This window comes from Phalacrocorax aristotelis, chromosome 1 (assembly GCF_949628215.1).
Source record: "Phalacrocorax aristotelis chromosome 1, bGulAri2.1, whole genome shotgun sequence".
Taxonomy (NCBI): domain Eukaryota; kingdom Metazoa; phylum Chordata; class Aves; order Suliformes; family Phalacrocoracidae; genus Phalacrocorax; species Phalacrocorax aristotelis.
In genome coordinates, this window is record NC_134276.1 from 37720973 (window position 1) to 37739048 (window position 18076).

Sequence of the window (18076 nt, forward strand, 5' to 3'; positions counted from 1 at the left end):
AGAAATAAACTACACAGAATCAGAGCCAGGGAGGGAGAGGGAGGTTCCTGAATTAAATCCCTCTTTGTGTTATCTGCCTAAGTGTACAATAAACTCTTCTGCCAAATGAGGCTTTTTTGGATCTTGGTTGGGTATTCCTGGGTTTTGTTTGGTTTGGTTTTTGCAGGTTATGCACATGACAATGCATAATTGTAGAAAGATATAAATACAGTAATTAAGTTTAGTGGATGAAATTCAGCTTGAGGTAGCAGGCTGGCAGAACCCTTTCTGCACCAGTTAATCCTCATGTTAGAGCAGTGACAGAAGACACTAATGGCATGTCTGTTTAGGATTTGTCACATGCCTGCGCAGCCTGGCAAGGATTCCTATCTGTCACATGTAGGTATGCATGAAAAATGGCAGTGGGTGGGGTAACAAGATCAGTACTTTTGCAGACATAGCCATATCACAAAGTAAACTAATTTCCAGGCAGATGGCTAGAACCGGGATTGTGGATGCCCTATTTAAACAGTGTGGTGATCAGAGCAGTGCATGATCCCACCTGAAAGATAATTATTTATAGAACCTGTGAGAGGAGTTTCTCCATGCCCATAATTGAGATGTATATAGAGTAATATGCATAACCAGTAATATGCATAACCAGTAATATACATATGCAGCTGGTAGAGTTAAAGTTCTAAAGCCCAGAATTGTGGCTGTGCATTTTGCCCCTGCCTGTGGAGACAGCTACTCTTGTCTGACACTTCAGAGAGCAGTGCCTTGCCTTACCTAGGCTTTGGGCATTTATATGAGTTTCAGTATGTTTTAGGGAGTCCTTTGTACCAGTCTTAATATATAGTTTGCTACTGGATTCTAATATCGTTTAATTGTCAGTCTGCTCTTTGTGGAGACAGGGCACTGTGGAGACAGTAAAATCACACATAAATCCCAGTAACGGGAAGGGAAAGAAAGGAAGGAACAGAATGCCATACCATCCTGAGAAAAGCCAGAAGAGCTGAATTAGCATAAAGAGGATGGCAGTCATTGCTTCCTCTCTGGACCAAAGACTCAGCTATGCCTCCTTTGATTTAGGAACAATGTTCCATCTAGTTGTTAAAGTGAATGCTGGAAGCTGCTGAGCTCCTCTACGCTCTGATTTCTTTACTTAGGGATTGTGCTGTCCACCCTTAAAGTCCCACTTTCTGCTCCTACAGTTACAATGTTTTATGCCTGAATTATTAAAAAAAAATGCAAAGAAAAAAATGCAATACATTTACATTGATAGTGTGTCTCCAATGATGAAAACTCCTGAACTGTAAATGTCTGAACCAGCTGTATGTAGGTCATTAACATATACTTCTATACAGCTGCCTAGAAACTGTTTGGCAGCTTTAGAAAAAGCCATATTTAATTTTTCCTGAAAATGTTCTTTTAAACAAACTTTCCCTAGTATTGATCGCTCTGGACTGTGTAGCTATATCAAGATGGAAATGGAGCTTTTACCACACTAGACAGCAATGGCCTTTTCTAAACCATTGAATTTTCACTCATTCTTCTCACATGTATCTATTTTGGCTGATAAGGACTTGTTCTGTGTATACTCTGGGCAGTGCAAACTCATGTATATGTATATGTGTAATTTCACACTTTCTTCTGAGTATGTTTACTTGGTTCTCACATTTCAAGTGCCATGATAGTTGATAGACATGAACAAAAATACCATAGGTGTTCGTAACTACCATCTTCTGATGCTAATATTTTAGGTCTAACAGTATGTTAGGTGACAAAAACACATTGCAGCCTGAGCAACTATCATTAGCTTTCCCTCTAGCATTTGAAGTAAAATGGAGTGACGTTTACAGACTAAAAGTGTAGTATTGTGACAGTTTGGGACAGCACCATGAATTTGTAATGCATTATTTTTGCTTCTAAATAGGAATCTCTATTCAACCTAGACTTCAAAAGTGAAGAACTCAAGAAACCTTGGCTTTATTTTAATTATGAATGTAATTGTTTTCCAGTTAGGATTCAGGCTTGATGTAAGATTTCTTTGCATATGGTCTACTTTGTCTGAGAAGGATTTACCATATGTACACTTTGGGGTAACCAAAAATACCATGTGTAGAGTTCAGTTCTGTATGTTCAGCACTGTTCATTAGGTAGGGCCTAATGAAATATTAAGATGGTCACAGGGCTTTTGCTCTTGCAGTGTAAGCAGAAACTTCTACCCAGGCTGTTCTTTTTAGAGATGTAGGGATGCCACAGGCATCAGCCACCATGTCCTGTGACAGATCAGTACTTCCACAAAACTGAGCATAAAGCTCCAATTGACTACTTGATTTGAAACTATTGTTAGTATTAATTGCTTCTGGTCCATGCTTAACAACTGTTAAGTGATTGATGTGAAGTAGTATTTTAGTGTTAAACTTAACTCCTTCATGATCCAGTTGCTGCAATGCAGTCACCCCAGTCGTGGGGCTGGCCAAGAAAGGATTAAAGGAATATATTTTTATTTCAAAAAGTAATTTTTACTTTTATGTTTCATTCATTTATTACAGTAAAGGACACCTCAATCTTGAGTATATTTTCAGCAAGAAAAAAAAAATGAAAAAAATTTCAGTGTAAAAAAAATAAATTCTATTGTTATTTTAGAATGAATCAAAACACTAGTAGTATATGAAACTGACTGTATAAATAATTAAAATCATTAGGAGGGCCTTGTATACACCATAATATCAAACAAATCAAATAATTATTAGAGGATCTCAAATGCTCAAATGAGATCAGGGTGGTAAGGAATGCTTAAGAATTTAATTTTTTGTGGGGAAATGTAGAAAGTCCAGCCTTTTCTTCTAATTTGAAATTAACCGCTGGTCATTCTTGTGCACAGTTAAACTTCTCAGGCAGAGCACTATGCACTCTCATCGCTAAGACTGCAACAGTACTGCACATCTAGTACATAAGAGGACTTAGTTTTCTAGCATTAAAATCTGGCACATCCCATGGGCATGATTTAACTTCTACAAAAGGAGAAAAGAACATTTTATTTTCCCATTATTCTGACATCTTAGGCACTTAAAGATGCTGCTGAGAAGGAAAATTGAAAGCCATTAGAAAAGATGAAGAAATATATACTTACACACTATATATTATAAACCTATATTACAAAAAAAAAAAAAGAGAATCCTTAACAATAATACAAATTTTATAAGACTGAACACTTCTCAAGGAAACTTTCAGGTGAGTGGGATGGATGGGTCACTCTATGATTTTGTGATGCATACATATGTGTCTGCATATACATATGTACATGTATGTGAATTTGGTTATGAACTGTATCATTTTTTTGAGTGGGAGCTGACGTTGATGGGATTAGTGAGAACTAGCTTTACAGCTGTATAAGCTTTAAAAGATTTTTTCAATCTGTTATGTTAACCAATAGGCAAAGGGGATCATTCCTTCACTTTAAGTAATGTATTTCCACCTGTTTTACTTGGCTTGTGCCATCTTCTTGTTGAAAGAGTAGTTGCATTTCACCTTACTCCTGTTTTACTGCTTCACTCTAATGAGGCTGGGCAGGTCTCATGAATCCTGAGGATAGATGAAGTTCTGAAAAGCTTTTTTTTTGGTTTTTTTTTTTTTTGTATTTGCAAGACTAGATTGAGTTAATGACCTTTCCCCTTCCAACACCCAATGTAATTTAAACTCATTTATTCCTTTTACTATGTATGTTTCCACTTACAGTAGATTTTCTAGAAAATGGGCTGTTGTCCTGGATTCTAAAAAACAACATGCATGTGCCTTCATATGGAGACAAATACAGTTTGAATGAACTTAATGAACTCTTATGGCTGAGATTTCTAACCCATTGTGTGGAAATCATACAAATATTTATCTTCATATTAAAGTATTCTACTCTGAGAAAAGTCCTTTCCTCCCTCCCTTTCCCTTTGCCTTTTCCTTTCCCTCTCCCTTTCCCTCTCTCTCTCCCTTTCCCTCCCCGTTTCCCTCTCTCTCTCTCTTCTATTTAGGTTTGTTTTCTTTTTCATTTTCCCTCTTTTCTTTCTTTCAGTGTTGCTAACACAACTTCTCTCTGACTCTTTAGCATTGGGAAATAGTTGCTGGGAATTACCTGCTATCATTCAGCTGCAGCCACTCTGTTAAGAATAGTGGTGGAGACTGACAGAGGAATAGCTGAAGCATCTCGTCTGAGTTGTTGTTATGATACCAGGAAGCTTGAGGGATTAAAAATAGGCTGTCCCACCTAAGGAGATAAAAGCCCTTCCTATTTTTTGGTAAGCAAAGGAAGGATGTTTATGTGTCCATCAAGTATCTGGTAAGTCTGTTTGCAGATATGAGCTCCACAGGTTGGACTAATTATGGTGTGCTATAGTTTGGGTGCAAAGGTAGTCAGTACTTTTATAAAGAGCAATAACAATCCAGTATTGCCTAAATACTGCCAATGCTACTGCATTATTATTTATTATAGAATAAAACGTTACGAGAGATGTATTTCACTGTGAAAAGGTGGGGATATGCTCTGCATTGAAGGTGGCTCTTCTTCTATACAGGCCATGTAAACACAAGTTTTATTTTTATGAAGGAAAAATTATCTAGACTGCTGACTATTGTTATCTTATTTCCAACTCCCAAGTGTTGCGAATTTTGCAAAAGCAAAATGCAAGCATGTGATTATAGCAAAAGAGCAAAGTTAAGGTCAGATCATCAGCTATTTTGAAGTTCTATTCCATACAAAAGTCATAAGCAATCTGTAGGACAATGTGTGGAGACCAGAAACCCCAAATGAGAGATCAAGAATTTCAGAGGCCCTGATTCCACTGAATATTCTTCTAATGAACTTCGAATGAATGCCTAATGAATTTTAACTGCCTTTTTTTTTTACACAACGACAGAATTCCAGAAGGAGGAGAAAAGACTACTCTTCCTTTTTTGGATTTTGGACAATGCTTTCTGCAAAAGCACTATCAATTTTAGAGATATCTGGATCACCTTCAGGCATTAAAAGGAACTGAAACTGAGTCTTCCTTCTCTTGGACAAACATTCAAGTCACAAAGCCTTATATAAATTGCTCAAATTCCTCCCTCATGTGAAGGAAGGGTTTGTTCCCCTTATTGCACATCCTCCTCTATTAGATAAAATTAGATATTTCCTACATTTTTGAAATGAAGGACTTCAATTTTCCTTCAGAAAACAAAAAGAAGGGGTGAAAAAAGAAAAAAGAAAAAAATTGTCATCCAATTGGCATCCTCAGGCAAGATAGCTGTAAGATCTAAAAATTTTCCTTCCCTTCAGTGCTACCACTGATTAATGCTGGATAAATTCATATTTAGATTTTAGTTTGTGATTTTTGTGAGTGTTAAATATTCCCTCAGGGACTGTAAATGCTTAAAATAGGGTTCTGGACTTTCATCTGTGAGCCAGAGTAAACATTACAGTGTTCGGATTTCTAGCAGTAAGATCTCTTGTATGACATTTAATTCTGTATCAGCTGTTCTGTATCAGAATGGATCCATCTGACCAGCTGGATGGGTGACTTCTGGAGGTCCCTTCCAACCTCAACCATTCTGTGACATGCAAAAACCTACAGATGATTCTCTCAAAAGAAACCAGATTGAAGTTCAGATCACTGGTCCATCTCTTTTCATTGCCCTTCCATCCCATATTCTGTGGAGCTAAAAATCTAAAATTGCACAACTTAGCTGAATTTTCAAGTCTGTAATATCCAAGTTAGGTAAAATGTGAGCAGATGATATAATTCATCTTGTTCTCATTCTCTTTCAATGCAGTACTGTGACTACCCCTAGCCTCAAAGAGACCGTCACTTCTAGTCCTGCCATATAAAGCAGAACAATGAGGGGCTATACACATCCATTACCCAGCTGATCTGTTGAATGTTTAAGCTAATTATTAGCAATCTTAAGAGAGAGAAAAAAACCCATGATTCCTCTTGTCTTTGAAGGAATGAATTGGAGCAGACAGATTGAATCTACTGCCAAGGTTAAATCCTTTATTTTCAATGACACCAATTATTTTGAGCACAAATGCTTTAATTATCTCAAGCAGGCAATTAATAAGTTGAATTCAAAAAATCAGGCACCACTATGAAACTGTCCAGCATTCAAATTCTTTTCTCCTTAAAGATATAAACCACGAAACCTCTTAAAAAGTTTTTTCAGCTTCCATTTTCACAGCCAAAGAGCAGGAGGATTTTCTAACTCTCTCTTTAACCATCATTCAGTTTAGTGCCAAAAGAAATACGTTGACAAGAGGAAAAGCTGGTTCATAACAAAAGAGTGGTATAAAGGTAAACTAGTATGCTTGGCAGCTCTTCAGATCTATACAGTGTAACAGCTACTTCAATAATATGCTCCTTGCACCTGACATATGCATGTTCAATGATTTCCCCCACAAAAGCAGACCTATGCATAACACCTATTACATTCCAGTTACTGTGCTTCTACAGTACTTGCTAAAGGATTTATGTAATAAGCAGTTAAAAAAAAAAAAAGAGACCAAATTTGGCTAAATGATGGTTCCTTGCGAATGAAACTTGCTTGTTATTTTGCTGAACTCTCTGTAGTCATTTTTTGTGTTGATGATTGGAACACAGAACTTGATTTCAAACAGTAAATTAGGAAAAAGTGAGTCTATGCCTATGAAGTTGAACAGGTTTTATGTATCAGCATAAGCTGTAAATAGTGAAAATGTCCTGTGATATATCTACCCAATTAAGTAAAGTGGGACATGCAAATAGAAAATCCTTCCTGACATATAAAGTGATCTGTTGAAGTCCCATGACAGGAAATGAGATTGCTTTTATATATTAACTTGTGTAACTACAAAGGTTTCAGATGCCATAAAACTATACAGGGCTTTTAAAGTTCAGCCTCTATGACTACCTTGTGATAGCCTGAGGTAAAGGATTCCACAGGTTCACTTTGCCTGAGTAAAGACTAAATTCTCTTTATTGGTTCTAAATTATTGGTATTAAGATGCAATATCCAAAAGAGTTTCAACCAGGGTTAAACTGGAATTTGAAACTTCAGAGCCCAAAGGCAGTAAGAGTATCTTATTGCTATATAGGGTTCAGAGATTGTATCAACAACTCAGACTGGATACATCTGTACCTCTGAAGTCATCTGTTAATGCAAGGGGGAGAGCAAGATACTGGGATTTAGTTTGTTCTGCTGGGAAAAATAAATTTTGACCCATTTGACCCCATTCTCAGCTCTGTTGCTAACCTGCTAATCTTTGATAAGTCACTTCAGACTCTCTAGACCTGTTACTCTTCAAGTAACTCATTGTTTTGTTGTTGTTGTTTTGCCAGACAGAAAAATTTACAGTCACTTTGGAACCAATATCTGTCTACTGATGGGCAGACAAGAGTGCAATCAGGAATGTAAATTACCTGCAGTCTTAGAAAGCCAGAGAGCAAGAGGCACATAGGTGAAGAAATAATGGAAAGATAACCAGTTTAACTGAGATTTAAATGAAGTTATCCTGTGTCATAACAGAGCCGTCTGTGATGGCGCACCTGGTAGGTGGTAATTTAACTGTGTGCAGTCATATACCTCCATGTACAGTCTGTCTACTGTTCTTTCCCCTGCTCTGGGAAGAAAATTCACATATATAGCACAATTTTCTAAGAATGTTGCAGGCATACAAGCTGGTTCAAAAAAGGGACAAAGAAAGCAATATACAAAGCGATCTGGTCTACTCTCATATCCTACTGTCCAAAAATTAGAGAGGAATTGGTTTTTGGTATAGTTCTCTTGTTGGTTTTGTTCATTATGAAACAAGCTGGAAAACCAGCCGAGGGAACAACATCCCACAACAGGGCTGTAATCCCTCCTCAGAATAAACAACAGTGAGGTTTTGTAATTGCACCTCCTTTTCCTTTTCCTTTTCCTTTTCCTTTTCCTTTTCCTTTTCCTTTTCCTTTTCCTTTTCCTTTTCCTTTTCCCCTTCCTTTCTCTTCCTTTTAACTTTATTCCTTTTTTCCATTCCCTTTCCCTTTCCCCTTTCATTTTCAATTTCTCCTTCTCCTTCTCCTTCACCTTCACCTTCATCTTTGCTTTCTTCTTGTTCCCTTTTTCCTTGTTCCTTTTTCCTTTTTTTTCCTATTCTAACATGATATAGACATTTTTTTGAAACATGGAGCCTGATAGTAATGTATATGGTTTACAATTGCACAAAGTAACCAATTTCAAACCCAGACACAGGCACAACCTCTAAATTATTTTTGGTCTATTTTTTCCTGTACCAACTGCTTGTAAAATACTTCAAGAAAAACAATGTGTTTTTCACTTGACCACAGACTTTTAACAATCAGTAGAGCTAGAGAGCATGGCCTAAAGTCAGTCATTCAATATGGCCAGGATATAAGGAAACAAAAACCAAGGAATCCTGAAGTACTGGAGAGATGTGAGAATGGTCAAAGGAGAACTGATCTGAATGGCAGTGTTATGTTAGAACCTTCATTTCTAAGGACATGCAGCAAAGCTCCTGTTGTGATAAAAAAAGATAGAAGATTGGGATTTTGTTATGTCTTAAAATGACATACACCAAAAAACTCAGCCTGAAACAGCACGCAGTTTAAGAAACCCTTTTCTTATAGTGTCACATTGGTATTGTTTTTTGACCCTTGGAGGGACACTGTGACTTGTTTTTGATGATGAAAGAAAAGATTAATTTCAAAAGGTTGCACTTTATACAGTTCACATTCAAAATAAAATTATGAAAATGAAAAAAAAAAATCCCTTGAAAGAATAAGGACCATTTAAACTAATTATCTTATATTCAAACATGGAGAAGGAAGTAGCAAGGATCACATTCGGATCTGTCTGATTCTTTCACAGTGCATGAACCAGCAGCTGTGGCTCTGTGCAGTCCAAGAGCACCTCCCATACCAGGGTCACATCAGGAGAAGGGCAGCAGGTTCCACAAGAACTAAGGATGCAGAGAAATGCAGCTCTTGGCTGTGGAATAATATGAGACAACAGGGACAGGTGAAACTTCCTCCACTAGGAACTATCTTGTGCCCAATCTGGCTCCTTCCTTCAGAGAAGTTGCCACAAATTTGACCTCAGGTCCTATTTATTTCTGTCTCCTGTACATAATGAAAACCATGCGTTGTCTCTCTGTACTATCATATATCTTCTATTATCCCTCCCTGGTATATTTGTACATAACTGGTTCAAAAACTTAAGAGACTGATAATTCAGAAGAAATATAGCAAAAGCATTTTAAAACAAGGAATAAAGTTCTGTATTAATTAAATATAGATGTACTTTAAATTTACAATGGCACTGTACTTCTGTGCTGTATCTTCTGTGTCTCAGTTGTACAGAACATTCTGGCTTACAGCAGTATACGGGAAAAAGTGTAATCTTTTTTCTGACCCATCCCTTTGTGACATTGGTGCTTTGGAAGAACCGCTTGTAAAAATCATGGAAGGCTGTGCATGAACAAATCCCATTTGTAGCAATTAGCCTCGGGAACTGGGAACTTTCTTTACACTACTGTGTACTTTAAAGGCAACAGCAACATAACCAAAGTGTTTACCTCTCTTTCAAATGATGACCTTTTCAGTGAAAGCAAATAGCTTGTAGAGAAGATAATTCATATTCTATCACTCTGTATCTCTCACTCAGGATCATTTCTTATAAAATAAACTTTTCCTTACTTTTTCTTTGTATTTAACCACTTTGTTTTCTTGTGAGCAAAGCTAAAGTCCAAGGAGCATGGATCATTGGACTGACCAAGTCTAAAATTAGATTATGGCTGTTTTACCTTGTAGAGGCAACACTTTTGGATCATAAAGTTCCCCTAACTGGTAGATGGCTTTAAGGTATAAAGTCAAATATCATGGCACTTTCTAAGGCAAAAAGCTTTTGTCCTTGCCTTCCACCTGCAGATGGGATTATTTTTGTCAGTTCACCAATTTGGATTCCCACCTGTTTTCCTGAACCACCTAAAGTCTGTATATTTACTTCTGGATGGAGAAGCTGTCATGGCAAGTAAGGGCATTACAGAATCCCAGAAAATTTGGCTGTAACAGATCTTGAAGATTCACCTAAACTATCCATCTGTTCTGATGTAGGATCCATCATACCCATATTATCCTTGACAGATTTGTAACCTGGTTCTTAACACTTCTGACAAAGACCTTTCTGGGAAACGTATGCTGCTACATCTGTATCATCATCATTAGAATGCTCTTCCTAATACATACCATGCTTATCCTAAATCCCCTTTGAAATGTAAAATGATTACTTGTTGTGTTGCTCATAGGCTTGTATTGCTTCTTTGAACAACACTCAGAACTCCTGCTTTATGTCTTTCTATTCTGCAGAAGCCTTTTACAGAATTTAACATTATCATCATGGACCCTCTGGGTCTTGTCTTTTTGGAACTAAGTTATTAATGGACCTGGCATAAAGCCCTGCAGAGCCAAGCAGAGATGTTTCTGTTCACAGCTGAACACTGGACAGCAACAACTCTTCATTCAAGGAGATTTTCTAGACATTTTACAGTCACATTACAGAAGTTTCATTCAGACTATATTCCTTACATTGCCTATGGGAATGTTACAAGAGACTGCAAGCCTCAGGTACCTGGTGTAGAGGTAAAAGTGCTTGACCTATCCGTTCCTCACCACGAACATGGGTAAGTTCATAGTGAATCTTTTTTCAGTTATTAATATGCTAAAGCTTTTCTTGAAGGCAAGGAGAATTTGTTCCATTTGGAAAATAATATCGTCTACCTCTTCTTTTCCTAACATGGACTAAAATCTTCATGAGTGGTTCCTAAACCTTTTTTTCTCTGTCTAATTCTGCTGGATACTTGTAGGATCATTATCTTTGGTATAAGTTTAACTATTCTGACAGATGAATGTGTAATAAAACACATATTTCTCCCTTGTTTAACCATATGGATGAATTTACAAGAAAAATTGAATCATTTGTTTTAATGTGCAACTGTGTCATCTTTAAGTCATTAGGCAGTTTTCACATTTCTGCCTTCAGTTGTCCTGTGAGATAATGACTAAGATAACACACACACACAGGGAACACCATCATGTAAAAATACCCTACTAAAGACTAAAAGCAACAATGGACAATAATCTAACTAGAGGGCTTTGCAGGCCAATGTCTATCCACTGTTCAAGAAAAGAATTAACACAGGAGTTAGAGCCAGGTATCTGGAAGCCACACAATTTGTGATGATGCAATCATGTACATTCTATTAGGTGGAATTAATGAAACCGTCTTAACAATTACTACTTCTTAGCTACTGTAGTTAAATTTGCATCACCACCACCCCCAACCAAACACACACACATGACAACAATTCACTTTTGTTTTTTTTCTGAAGTTGTGAAAACAATTAATGAAGAGATAAGAGATAGAGACTGGAAATCAAGAGGATATATCTTTGCCTCTGTGTTCACAGAGCAGGCTATTAAATAACTAAAGTGACTCATAAGCCACAACACTTGCAGTGACACCTTGCATTGGAGCTGGTTACGGTAAGCCATCCATTATCTCAGGAGCAAATTGGAGGTTATGCAGCATCATTTGTGTTGGATATATATAATGTAACTATCAGTCTCTATAATAATCAGATTTCTCAAGTGTACTCCAACACTTACAATGATGTCTTCCCAAGATTTTCATCAAAAAGGTTGAATAAGAATAAGCTATTGTTAACAGTGTGGATCTTGACAACTTGAAAACACTGCTTTCTTGAATTGATTGCTCCTGTGAGAAACAAAATCAGAAAGGCTGAGTTGCTGAGTACCATTCCCTGCTTTCTGACTTGAGTTACAACTGTTTTCATCATTTTTCACTTGGCAAGGAAAGACTACATAATTCTGCATTTTATCTTGATTAGAATATTATCCATAATTTGCACTATATAAATTTCCTCCCTTTATATGTATTTTTTTTTAACTTTTAGAAAGACTGACTTCAGATTACTAATCTAGAGTTTAACCTTTATCACTGAACTCAGGACTGCTGCTCTCTCACCAAAATAATCTGTGCTGGACTGTGCTTAACAGCATTGATCTGATATGTATTATGGAGCAAAGTTAGAAATTTACCCTCTTGTTCGAAGATATGCAGTGCACATAGCTCACTACCCTTCACCATTATCTTAAGGACAGTTTTGGCAGCTAGTAATTTGGAAGGTGTAATTGTCCTAACAGCCATGAAATGACAAATTGTAGGCTACTGGCTATGACAAGTTCATCTGATTTTTTTTTCAACCATGCATATATATTCTGCATATAATTTAAATAGCTCAAACTAGAAAAGTCAGGAAAAATATATATTTGAAAACATGTCAGCTTTATCCCAGTACTTCTGCCTTTGTCACCCCGTTGTCCACACCTGCTCAATTTTCTAGAGTTGGTCTGGTATGTAATTAAAGATTATTATTTTTTTTTGGTCAGTTTATTGACAAAATACATATTAACCATAATAATAGTAATGTTTTTCTCTGTCACTGGGCAAACATTCATATGACATGTACTACTCCCCAAATAACCCTAGTGAAGTCTCCAAAGTATAGTTTCCTGCACTTTTCCTGGTAAAATGATCCTTTCTCCATGAAATAAAATTCCCTCGTAAAGTGTAATTCTTTTCTTTAAAAAGAAAGTCTGGTGACTGTTGGGAATGCTTCTAGAGCAGCTTGATCATTTTGTGACACTTTAAAAGGAACTGGAGTTTTGGATTTTCAGTACCAGCCTGTCTGAGATATAGCAGTGAATCAGACATTGGTTTAAGGTTTGCAGAGCCTTTCCTAAATTTCAGCTTCTTCAAACAGCTGCAATGTTCCTGGTTTAGTTACACTGTGAGGGTGTCTAGGCGAAGTATCAGCGATCCTAGCACCTTGCTGTGCACATGCTTTGCTTGCAGATTGTACTGCATCATGCACAGAAGTGGTCTTGGACACCTCACCAGCACACCACCCATGTCTTTGCTATTTGTCAAGGGGGAGAGTCCTTTGCATTGTGTATAAAGTTGCAGCAGTCTAATATGCACAAGTATTTTCTACAGGTTTTCCCTTAGCCAATGGCAGCAAGTCATTCCTGAATATGAGCATGCAAAGTCACAGCATCAGTTAATGTGTCAGAAGCGTATGAAACAGCATTGGAGAACCATCAATCCTGTACCTGCATTCTGCAACGTAAATATACTGCATGATTTATTATGTCTGATTCCCAATTTTTTCTCCCTCACTTTTGAGCCATATGCCTGACTCTGCATGTCTAGCTTTTTAATTCTAAATTTGTAATAGTCATGCTTCACTCTAAAGGTTGATAGGAGAATTTAAGTACTTAGGGCAAGAAAGTAGGGTTCAGTACTTTATGGTAAATCTACATTTTATCACAGTCAGCCTATGTTTGCTATCACTAGTCAGAGAGACTTCTGAAAGGAAGCAAAACCCAAAACCCTGCAGCCTGTTAATGTTAAGCACTAGCAACATAAAGAAAAAAAAAAAAACACAAAAAAACAACCCTTTTAAATAGTGGTTTGTTTATTTTTTGGTCAGGGCTTCACCTGTGACCATAAACCAAGAATAGCTTGATAATACACTAGTATGTAACTCAACTTGTGTTGACTTAGGAAATTCTTTTCCTCAGCAGCCCTTCACAAAGTAAATACTTTTACTGTAGTTACCAAACAATTCTCTACTAAATTCAGAAGTATCTAGTATTTTCTGACTGCCTACAAGCAACAAAGAAGAACACACCTGGGGAATGTGTGTTAATATACAGTTACAATTTTTAAGTACTTTTTTTTTTTTAAGACCTGAGTTTTAGAAGTTGAACACATATATGTGGACTTCTGTATTTCAGCCCTAATCATATTATGATAAAAATACACGGTGTCTTAGAAGAAATATGTTCTTTCTCTGTTTTCTCCTGACTCTCCCTGATTTGAATACCTGAGCAGTGATTGAATACAAATAAGAGTTTGTATCAAAAACAATGCATTTTACTGTGCACTCTTTTATCTTTCTGATGGATAGAAAGTTAATACAACTGTGCAATTCAAACCTTGTTTTCTAGCACAAAGAGTAATTAAAGTAACAGTTACTCAACAGACTTTTTCACTGGAACAATACTATTCTAGAGGCAGTTATTATTTTGTACTGAATATTCACAGAGATTGAACATTTTTCCTACTAGAAAAACATACTGAAATATCACCATCCAGTAAGAAAACAAGGAGTACTTGTTGTTGTTTGGGTCATGGGTCCTGGTATCCATTTACCTCTGATGTGTCAAATTTTGATTCTGCTCTGGACTGATGACATAAGTCAAGCACAAATCCTCTCACGACAGAAAGATTGGTGAGGAAAATTCTACAAGTCACTTAGGATGGTATTCATCTCACTTAACTTCAGACATCTACATCCAAGTTAATCACTGCATACTCCCTTTATAGTCAATGGAGAGAAATAAGCAGTTTTAGGATGCAATTCATCTGCCCTATTCCAGATAGCTACTTTAGGATAGAATCAATCACCCTTTCAGGCGGTCTTCTTTTCACCATTGACTATAAAGGTAGTCCACAGTAACTAGATCAGATGTAAATGTCTGCCTTGCAGACATTTATGTTTGATGAGGTAAATCTTGCCTTGAGATATAATGGGAGAACTGGTTCCACACCTGTGGCACACAAACTGATATAAAATAGTCCTGTACATCTGTGGGAATAGTAAGTTTGGCTCTACTTTCATCCTAGTTTTCTCAGTCTACTCTTCTGGAAACAGAAGGTGAAGTTCTGACTCAATGTGAGTGTCTGTAGTAAGTTACTGTGCTGACTACACAGCAGAAAATGTAATCTAGGCATTTTAATACTGTTGCATATATATTTACACATGCAACTTCTCAGACAGGAACCCCAGATGACAATCAAGAGGGGCTTTGCTAACCATGCCCCTCCTCATCAAAAATCAGCAGCTGGTCATTACTGGGACAGCACATTAGGTGTCTGAGTCGTTGAGGGACTGTGACTGGCTATTCTGTTAGGAGAGCAAAGATGGAAGAGCATTTGGTTCAAGGAGAACCTGAAGGCTGCTATGTTTCCCCTGCCTTGTTAGTTCTCTGATGACCAGGCACTCAGAAACTGCTAGAACTTGAAGGCTACAGTGTGCTGATAAGGTTATAAAAGCAGATCAAAGCTGATAGATTGCTCCTCTTGTTTTGAAATACTATCATATGCATTCATGTCTCTGATTTTGCATAAAAAGAAGAAGGAGCTGTGTTTCTTAATTAACTGGAGGGAAAAAAAAAGAATTAGCCAATATCATTTGCATGAACAACATTCTCTACATAACCATTTCAGTTAAAATCCATTAATTATTGGATGAGAGAGTCATAGATTGCTGTCACCCTTTGCATACAAACAAAGAATTTAGTGTTCCTCAATCAAAAGCTTGGTCTTATACCATACAGCATTGGGATTTAGATCAGAAAAGTGAAGGGAGAAAGGTACTTCTAAATTGCAAGGTACATGTACACTTGTTAGCAAAGGTTCCCCTCAAGCACCCCATATGCCACCGGACCAGTAAAATATTTGAGTGACAGGAAACTCCAGAAGGCAACTTAAATCCTGGATGGGCTAAATAGATGCCATCTGAAGCTATCCATGAGTGCAGCTATACCTGCCAAGATGTAACATGCTACCCTTTGCCGTCCTGCCCTATTGTCTGCCCAGATCAGGCACTCACGGAATATACCATAGCTCCTTTTTCTGGTATAAGCTTGTGCCTTCTCTCAATGAAACCTGTACATGGCTGCATGTACAGTTTACAAAGGAAAAACCAGCATATGCCTGCAACACAAGTTCTCACACCTAAGTTTTATAATGCAGATATAGCTTATTCTCTTCCTACCAATCCATTACAGAGTCCACAGCTTCCGGTTTCATGAAATAAATGTCCCAATTAAGTGAGATTAATCCAAACTTTGTAAGTTTCAACTGCAGTGTACAGGAGGTGCCTTTGGTTTCAAATACTTCTGATTGGGGCCAGAGGCCCATCTTTTCTGTCTGTAAGAACGGAACACTAGGTTTTGAACCTGGCAACACAAGTCAGAAAGTTACACAAGTTCGTAGCATCATTCAGAGTGAAGCAAGTGTCAGCAATGGTCATATCGTAAGAAGAATTGCTATCTCATAACCTCTAAGACACTAACATGTTTTGATCAGGAAGAATCTCAAACTGCTTTTGGAAGAAGATGACTGACAGTACTGATTTCAGAATGGTGTTCTCAGTGTTTCACTGGCACAAAACTTTACGTCAAAAATTTACTGTGCTATTTTTGGACTTTCGCTGCAGGCACCGGTATTAAAAATGCTACTTTTTGAGTGTCATTATTTTGTTTTGAATACATTTTTCTGTTACCATCCCTCTGTCTGCATAGAGCTTTTGAAAAATATCTCCTTCATCCTCCTATTGGCCATACAAATGTCCTTCTTTTGAATATGTGGAACCTGGGCAGTAACCTACACAGCAGCTTAGAGCTTTTGAGGGAGAGCGTGTTTTTTTCCATAATGTTCAGAATGGGAGAATCACAAATAAGCTAGATAATTTGAATTAATATCTGGTTTCCACTTTTTGTGGAGCAGAGAGCCCGAAGTGTTAGAGTCTATTGTATATATAATCCACTTTTTTCACAGAAGGATTTAATGGTAGGCTGGAAAAGCTTCACACATCGGTGTTGTAAGGATGCATAATTACAGACTTACCCAAGGGGCCAGAATAGCTCTACTTTAGCACAAGAAAGCAGTAATAAATATATATATATTAAAAATTATTTAATTACTAAACCCTTGGAGACCTATGTGAATTCATAGGTAAATTTATTTTATCCTGCACCATGAAAATAAATATTACTTATATTATCATATTTTCATTAAGGCATGCAATTAAGTTAGACACAGAAATGGACCAGATTCTTGATCTCACTTGGTGCTGCTTTAGTAGCAAAAATGGGCTATAAAGTCAATTTAACAAAGCAGATGAAGATTCTTTTGAGGAGAGGGAATATGAAATGGAAATATGCCATTTTTTTTGCAATACTGATTGGATTATAGTGGCATGGTTCAGAATGTTGCTGTGTTACAGTGAGCCTTTTGAACATAACGGCCCTTTGGAATTAGACTCACAAAATTAGGTCTGGAATCAGCCCCAGGACTGCTATACAATAATAGGTCCTTTATGTCTTACCACCTGTGTCCAGTGTATATGGGCACAGCAGAGAAGCTGAACCAATGTATTTAACAACTTATTTACTCCACAGTCTAATGAAAAAGCCAACAGCCACCATGATACAATAATCAGACACTCCTTGATTTTGTCTGAACTGTATGTCAACATCCAGTTTGGCTACACATCTCTCAGTAACATACAGATAAGTTACTCATTTGGGAGATACATGTTTTTCCATTGCCAGACTCATTTGCTCATTGCCTTTATTCCTTCACCAAGGCAACCTTTACTGGTCTGAGTTACTATGAAGAGTAATATATTCTGCATTTGACTCAATCAGGCTTTTGATCTTTGCCTCACTGCAAGTATACAAGATGTGGGCAATTACAAGGGTTCATAGCAATTTGCATTTGGGGAAAGAGATGCAGATTGCAACTGTTTGTAATGTTTTCCGCAGCTTATGTGACAAGCCCCTCAGGAAACAGTGTTTTGGATGCTAACTCTCTTGTTACCATATTAATTGCCTTTGTCATGACAGTTTTGGCATCTGAAAATGGCTGGGAACATGCTGTGCTCCTCAAGAGACCAATCAAGGGCAGGGGAAATTGGTTTATTGGTTCCCAAAGCAGCCTGCACTAAAGGTGCCACTATTCAAGCGTAGTTTTGAGTCTTCTAGCTTGAATGAGGAACCAAAGACAATTCAGGCTAAGGAAAACAGAGCTTTTATTCAGAATGGTGAAGGGGAAACTGAGAAGTTTATTTCTCTGCCAGCATGCCTTCTGCAGTTAGCTTTTGTGTGCAAATCTGCGCCACAATGCAGAGGGAGGGACCTGGAATCGAGGTTGC